The following is a 6938-nucleotide window of genomic DNA, read 5'->3' as shown; positions in this document are numbered from 1 at the left end:
AAGGTCATATGATCACGTCTATGACTAAAAAATCATCAATATAACTCTTAAGGATCATTTGCAAGGAATGCAAGGGGTTCAGTAAAGCTCAACAAAATATAAACACAACACAAGTTCACATAGATAAAACAGTAAAGCATATACTCACAACAGAAAAAAAAACATGAAGATAACTCTCAGAAGGAGAAACCTTTCTGAGTATAAAAAGTCTAAAAACTGCCAACAAAACAAATAAAAGCATAGAAACTAAGTGAAAAGACTCCTGACTATGACTCCTCAAGCGTCGGTATCTAGTGCTGGTACTGATACTGGCTCGAGTGCTGGTGTAGTAGCGGATGAGACCTCCTCATCAATGGTCTGTTAAATACAATCAAGTTGCTCCAGGATCCACGCCTGGTTCTCAAGGATGGTAGCAACGATAGTCTTGAGTCGAGCCAGATGCTTGTGAACTCGAGGTGAAGGTAACTCAAGATCGGCTAACGCTACTGGTGCTGCTTCGGTCACCATGGGCTCGGTTGGAGGTGGTGCCTTTGTAGCCTCAGCATGCTCCTCCTCGTCCTCAGATGAAGACTCACAATGCCCATCAACCGGAGAGTGACCTGTCCCAATGGTGCCGGGCTACTAATCCTCTCCTCGCCTCTGATTGAGCGGATCAGACTTATCTTAAACATGAGACAAGTAATGTAAGGTCCTGCAAATAGTGCTTCTAACAGCAAGTACTCACTCTGGTGACAAAGGTAATCGGTGATGATATATCCCAAATGGAGGAAAACTCTATGTGCCACGGAGTGGAGATATAAAGGATCTGTACTACGAAGTGAGCCTGTACTATCTCCACATCCTGCCACTAGACGGCTAAGAATATCATGAATATACTTGTATGTCGGTCGTGTGAGCAAAGAGACCTTCGATTAACCTGGGACATAATGACGGCCACCGCATAAATCATGGAAAACCTAGCCCGTAGTGAAATCATGAGGTTAATCGGTGGTGAGCTCTATGTACTTGATAGTATCAGCATAATCTTAATTGTACAACCAGAGATATATCCCACAAGTGCACGGGTTTGTCGAAGTAATAAATCTCAGGTGAGTGGGGTATCGTATCCATAGGGAATAAGAAATAGAAACACCAAGATTGCTACTTAACTAAGTGGAGATGAAACAATGATGGTGTGGATAAAGATTGATGCAAATAAACTAAAAAAATAAGAAAGAGAGGCACAATAAAATGAGAGGAAAGGCAATTGATAAAAGTGGGGTACTCGGATATTATTTCTCCTAGAATTATTGCTTCAAATGCAAAAACAACTACTATGCTTCCTAACTAATGCTTAATGACTTCACTATTTGTCCTACTTAATTTTCCAAATTGTGCAAGGAAGCGGTATAATTTTGGAGTGTTGCCTCTATGTTTTAAAATCTTGTGTCGGTTGATTGAAAAAACTTTAACAAAACCTTTTCTAATTCTAAAACTCTCTCCAGAATTGAAGGTGTTTGCTAAAATCCCGGTGGGGCAGCGGATTTTTGCAGCCCTTGGTTACCCCATGAGAGATTTGGATGGTTTCTCCACCCTTGGTTGTAGGTGTTTCTATAAGGGTTACCTTGTCCTTTTTCCAAATTACCCATAAGATCTACTTGTTCAACTGGGGCTGAAATAGTAATTGAGATAGGACAGTCGGATGGAGTATGCGAACCCTCGCAACCATCACAACTTGTGATTGCGGCTACCTTTAATGAAGTCAAAGTATCCAATTTCTTGCTCAATGCCCCTACTTCGGATGCCATGGATGTAACCGCATTAATCTCATGGAGTCCGACCAGTTTTTTCTTTTCTCTTGCATTCCATTGGTAGCTATTCGAACCCATCTCTTCAATCAGTTTTCGGACTTCTTCAAAGGTTTTGTTTCCCAATGTCCCCCATGCAGCGGCATCAAAAAATTGTTTGTTGCTTGAGTTTAACCCATTGTAAAATGTGTGAATTATCATTCATTCGGGGAATCCATGTTGTGGACACTTCCGCAAGAGCTCCTTGAATCGTTCCCAAGTCTTAAATAAAGATTCGAGCAACATCTGAACAAATGATGATATCTTATTACAAAGCTTTGCTGATTTTCCCGGAGGAAAGTACATTGCAAGGAAAGCTTCGACTATTTCGTTCCATGTTTTGATAGAAGCTCTTGGCAATGAAAGAAGCCATTGTTTGGCTCTTCCCTTTAATGAAAATGGGAAAGCTCTCAAGCAAATTGCATCATCCGAAACCCCATTAATCTTCAACATATTGCATACTTCAAGAAAATTCTCAATATGATTGTTTGGGTCTTCATCGGTTAACCCATTAAACTGTACGGACTGTTGAACCATTTTAATAAAACCTAGCTTTAACTCAAAATACGGGACTGCTACCGATGTCCTAACAATGCTCGATTGTGTCCCATGAATTGTATGTCTAGTGAAATTTGAAAGTATCCTTTATTGCTCTCCTTGTTCTGCCATATTTTCAGATTCTTCAACCGCTATTTCAGCTTGAAAATTCTGTTCCTAGAAGGTTCCTAGAGGGTTCCCTCGGGTCATAACCTATAGCTGAAGTCAATGAAAGGAACAATGAGAATGGCAGAATAGAGAAGTATGAAGTAGAAAAGTAAATGAAAATGTGAATAACTAAAGTAACCAATTCCTAGTGTTCCTAATATCTCATTCTCTAGCAATGGCGCCAAAAACATGACGCGACCGAATATCCGTGTGAACCACAAGTGCACAGGTGTTGAAAGTAATAATTACCCCGATGAGTGGTAGTCGAATCCATAGGGAACAGAAGTATTAGTATTAACTAATGCTCAGTTATCTAGTTAGAATCAATGAATGTGATTGATAAGTGCTTGTGCGATAAGAAGGCGAAGCATTCTTTCCTTATGATGGGCATTATTTTTGCCAAGTTTTAGTGCTAATACATGTTTATTCATGTACTTTTATGCAGGTTGGGTTATGAGGCTGATTATTTGTGAAAGAAGCCATTGTAGATCGTTTTACGATTATTTGGAGGAGATCTTGAGAAGGCTCAAACACGGAGACATGAGTCGGGTTTAGAATGCTAGAATGTATGCTAACCTCCTTGTATTCCAGCTAAGGTAATGATTCGGAGGGGCACGAAGGCAGTTACATCCCAGTATTCCGACTTGTGCATATTTAGCAAGATCTCCACTAATGTGACCGTTTATTGAAGAACCAAGACTATCTACAACAAGAACGTGTGCCTGTTTACGTTACCTCAATGAAAGGATGGATTCGGGAGTATTTCGGACCGTTACTGTAGCAGGTACTGTTCACAGCAGGCTGAAGAAGGCGCAAAACAGAGGAGCCACATGGGCATGTGGAAGTTCCACACGCCCGTGCGTTAATTCCACAGGCCCGTGTGGAATATCCACAGGGGCGTGTGGAATCCCGATTCCAGCCCTATTTAAGGTTGATTTCAGCCCCAATTTCAACATTCTTTTCTCCATCTTTTCCCCAATTTGAGAGAGGGCTGCGGCTAGGGTTTTGAGAGGTATTCGCTAGGGATTTGGGGAGGTTCTATGGCTCTGACATCGTTATCTCTTTGGAAGAAGGTTGGTAAAGGAGCCTCCATTGGATTGATTCGGTGAGGCGTATCTTATACAGGACAAGGGGATCTTGCGATGAGTAGAGGAGTCCCCACAAGACCATCGCCACGACTATCGAGGGCATTTTTCCTATCGATTACTTTCTTTTACATTTGATTTCATTATCGTTTGTATTGTGCTCCATGGAGAGCTAAACCCTAGTGGATACTTGGGTATTTGTGAACCCTTGGATGTATTAGTTTATTTGAATCTCTTTATTATGCTTTCAATTAATTGATGTTTTTGTGAGTTCCAATCTTGAATGTTTGATTGTTGAATACTCCCTTAGAGTGACACTAAGGTTGAGAGTTCATGTCGTAACCCTTGTGAGTGAGTGACACACCACTAGAGTAAGACAAAGCTTGATTGGAGAGGGTTGAGAGGGTGAGTCGAGAGGTACAGGAGTGTTCCCTTTCCCCTCCAGTGTGATAGATTCTACCTCTGATCCTCGAGTTCTTTCCGGCCATAATAGAGCGAATGAGCTAAGGGATAACCCTCTCCTGGGGCTTAGTTGCAAGTGCAACGGAGTGAAGTCTTGAGGTGATTTTAGCATCTCGGGCTTAATTGTGGTTAGGGACCTTTCTTCTGGACCAAAGGGTTAGGTTTACAATTAGGAAGAGATTTATCACTTGGAATCCCTAGAGCCTAATGCAATCCTTCTTACAAGTGCGAGGTTGAGAGGTTGTTCAACCTCTCCTCTGAGACATATAGAGGATTAGGCTTGGTTAACCATAGATTCAGTACTATGCATTAAAAGGATGTCCCTGACTCACCATTGCATTAGTTAAAAAGCATAACAGAGAGTTCTTGCACTTGAAATGATTTTCCTAGGCGGATCGATACCCGGGTACCCCATCTTTATCGATTGCCTTACCTTCTCATTTACTTTTGCTCTCTTTCGGGTTGCTTTACTTTTGAGAATTGAATCTTGTCACACATATTACTATTCATCTTTCATATAGTTAAGAAACAAATTAAGTATTTTTATTCTGTTTTCCCTGTTTATACGATACCCCACTCACATGGGATTTATTATTTCAACAACCCCGTGCATTTGCGGGGAGCATTGTCAAGTTTTTAGTGCCATTGCGGGAAGAAGGCGTTTAGAGATACTTTGCACTTACGTTTATTTACATATTCCTTTATCCATTCTATTTCACATTTTCTTTTCTGTCATTATTCTGATTTGTTTTCTTTTCTTTGTGCAGCTTCAGGTTAATGACCTGAGGGAACCCCTCAATATTGATTGAAGGAGATCCCGAGCTTGAAAGAACACTTAGAAGAAAAGGGAAAGGACTTATGGAAGAGTAATCTAATCTAGCTGATTTGGAAGTTGAAGGGTCAGATAATATGGCAGAACAGAATGAGCAGCAGAGGACACTCTCTGATTATGCTAGACCCTCAGTTTTGGGCACACAATCAAGTATTGTGCGACTCCCAATTATAGCTCAGAATTTCGAGCTAAAACCGACATTCATACACATGTTGCAGCAATCCGCACAGTTCAATGGTTTGGCTGATGAGGATCCAAACAGTCACATAGAGAACTTTCTTGAGGTGTGTGATATGCTTAAGATAAACAGGGTGATGGATGATGCGATCAAGTTAAGAGCCTTCCCATTTCCCCTAAAAGGGAGAGCAAAGCAGTGTCTACACTCATTACCTAGAACTTTGATTACTACATGGGAGGAGATGGTAGAAGCTTTTCTGGCCCGTTATTTTCCTCTTGGAAAATCTGCAAAGCTTAGGAATGAGATCTCATCCTTTGTACAGTCGTAATTGGACTCTCTATTCGAGACATGGGAAAGGTTCAAGGAGCTCCTGAGAAAGTGCTGACAACACGGATTCCCGGAGTGGATGATTGTTCAGACTTTTTACAATGGGTTGAATCCGAGTACAAGACAACTCTTGGATGTAGCAGTAGGAGGTACCTTAGGTAGCAAGACCCCGATGAGGCCCGTTAACTTATTGAAGAAAATGGTTTAAACAACTACCAATGGAATGCTAGAGAGAAGAAAAGGGTGGCCGGTCTTCATGAGATAGATGTAGTAAGTTCATTGGCGGCGTAAGTGCAAAATTTAAGTAAGAAGTTAGATCTTCTAACTTCAAACAGAGTGGCGGATGTGAGTACTTGCACCGGGTGTGGTGGAGGACATGCTCCCTCCGATTGCCCGATCTCTATTGGTGATGCATCTTTGGTTGAGAACGTCTGTGGGAGTTTGACATTTTCTTTACTTTGCTTATGTTTTGCCTCTTGAGTTTAACTTGTTGTTTAAGTATTTTGAGTGTTCTTTTGTGTTAGGAACTTAGTTAAGGTTTTTTTGGGAGGTTTATAAAGTGGGAGAGAGTCGTTTTGGAGGTCAACTTTGAAAGCCTCCACGGTTTCCATGCGGGCGCATGGAAGCCCGTGAGGGTTTCTGACAAAATCTGTTTTTTTGTTGGGCTGAATTGGACCAACCTGAAAGCCTCACGGCCTCCATGCGGGCGCATGGAGCCCGTGAAGATTTCAGAAGTGGTCTCAAAGTTGTCTCACGAGCCTTGGCATATATATTGGCCTTCTTGGACCTTCTAGGACATTCCTAACTTCTTTTTCTCTCCTTCTTCCTTATCCTCTGATTTTTCTTCATTTTTTTCTCTCTTCAAACCTCTCATCTTTGATCCCCAAACAAAATAAGAAGTGGAAATCTCATCTCCTTACAAGAAGAAGAGTTCGATTAAGGCATAGAGAAGATTATCGGTGAGTTGGGCTACATCAACTTCCTCCTTTTCTCTCCTCTCATCCTTGTTGTGATTCTTTGAAATTTTTGTGAGAAATCTTAGTTATTGAAGTGATTTAAAGATTAGAATCATTTTTAAGGTTGTGAAACCATGATTTGGTGAGGAAATGAGAGACATCTTGCACCTCAAGGGTTCAGATTCTTGTAGCACCGAACCAAGTTAAAAAGTCCTTTTTGTTCTTTTTTTGCTGATTTTTGAGGATTTTTAAAAAGTTTCATTCTTGTTATATCTTCTTATTAGAGTGCTTGGAAAAACTCTAGAAGCAATTTACTCCTATTTTAAGCACATTTTCCCTTTTTTTAATTGGTTGTAGAATTGTTGTTGAATCTTGCTTTTTGTTGGTTGTTTAACGGCTTCTAGGAGGAGAAGCTTCAAGCAAAGGAAAAGAGATTACAGACAAGTAACCTTGGAGGGTGTTAGCTTGCCAAGTTTGTGAGTGGGATTTACTAAATTATGGACTATAAATCATGCATGCTTATAATATTAAATTTGCTTATTTCTGAAGGATAAACTCCTTGTTGCC

At 40.8% G+C, this 6938-nt stretch overlaps 2 non-coding genes across 2 annotated transcripts; one reads left to right on the top strand and one right to left on the bottom strand.

The window, feature by feature from the left end:
- Nucleotides 1–1998: 1998 nt before the first annotated feature.
- LOC120264153 lies at nt 1999–2105 on the top strand. Its single transcript, XR_005537326.1, has one exon. It is a non-coding gene; the product is annotated as a small nucleolar RNA R71 (small nucleolar RNA).
- Nucleotides 2106–5377: 3272 nt separating this feature from the next.
- LOC120264140 lies at nt 5378–5484 on the bottom strand. Its single transcript, XR_005537314.1, has one exon. It is a non-coding gene; the product is annotated as a small nucleolar RNA R71 (small nucleolar RNA).
- Between the last annotated feature and the right edge of the window lie 1454 nt (nt 5485–6938).

This window comes from Dioscorea cayenensis, chromosome 6 (assembly GCF_009730915.1).
Source record: "Dioscorea cayenensis subsp. rotundata cultivar TDr96_F1 chromosome 6, TDr96_F1_v2_PseudoChromosome.rev07_lg8_w22 25.fasta, whole genome shotgun sequence".
NCBI classification, from domain to species: domain Eukaryota; kingdom Viridiplantae; phylum Streptophyta; class Magnoliopsida; order Dioscoreales; family Dioscoreaceae; genus Dioscorea; species Dioscorea cayenensis.
The sequence above is the reverse complement of the archived record's forward strand: the minus strand, read 5'-3'. Positions and strand labels throughout refer to the sequence as shown.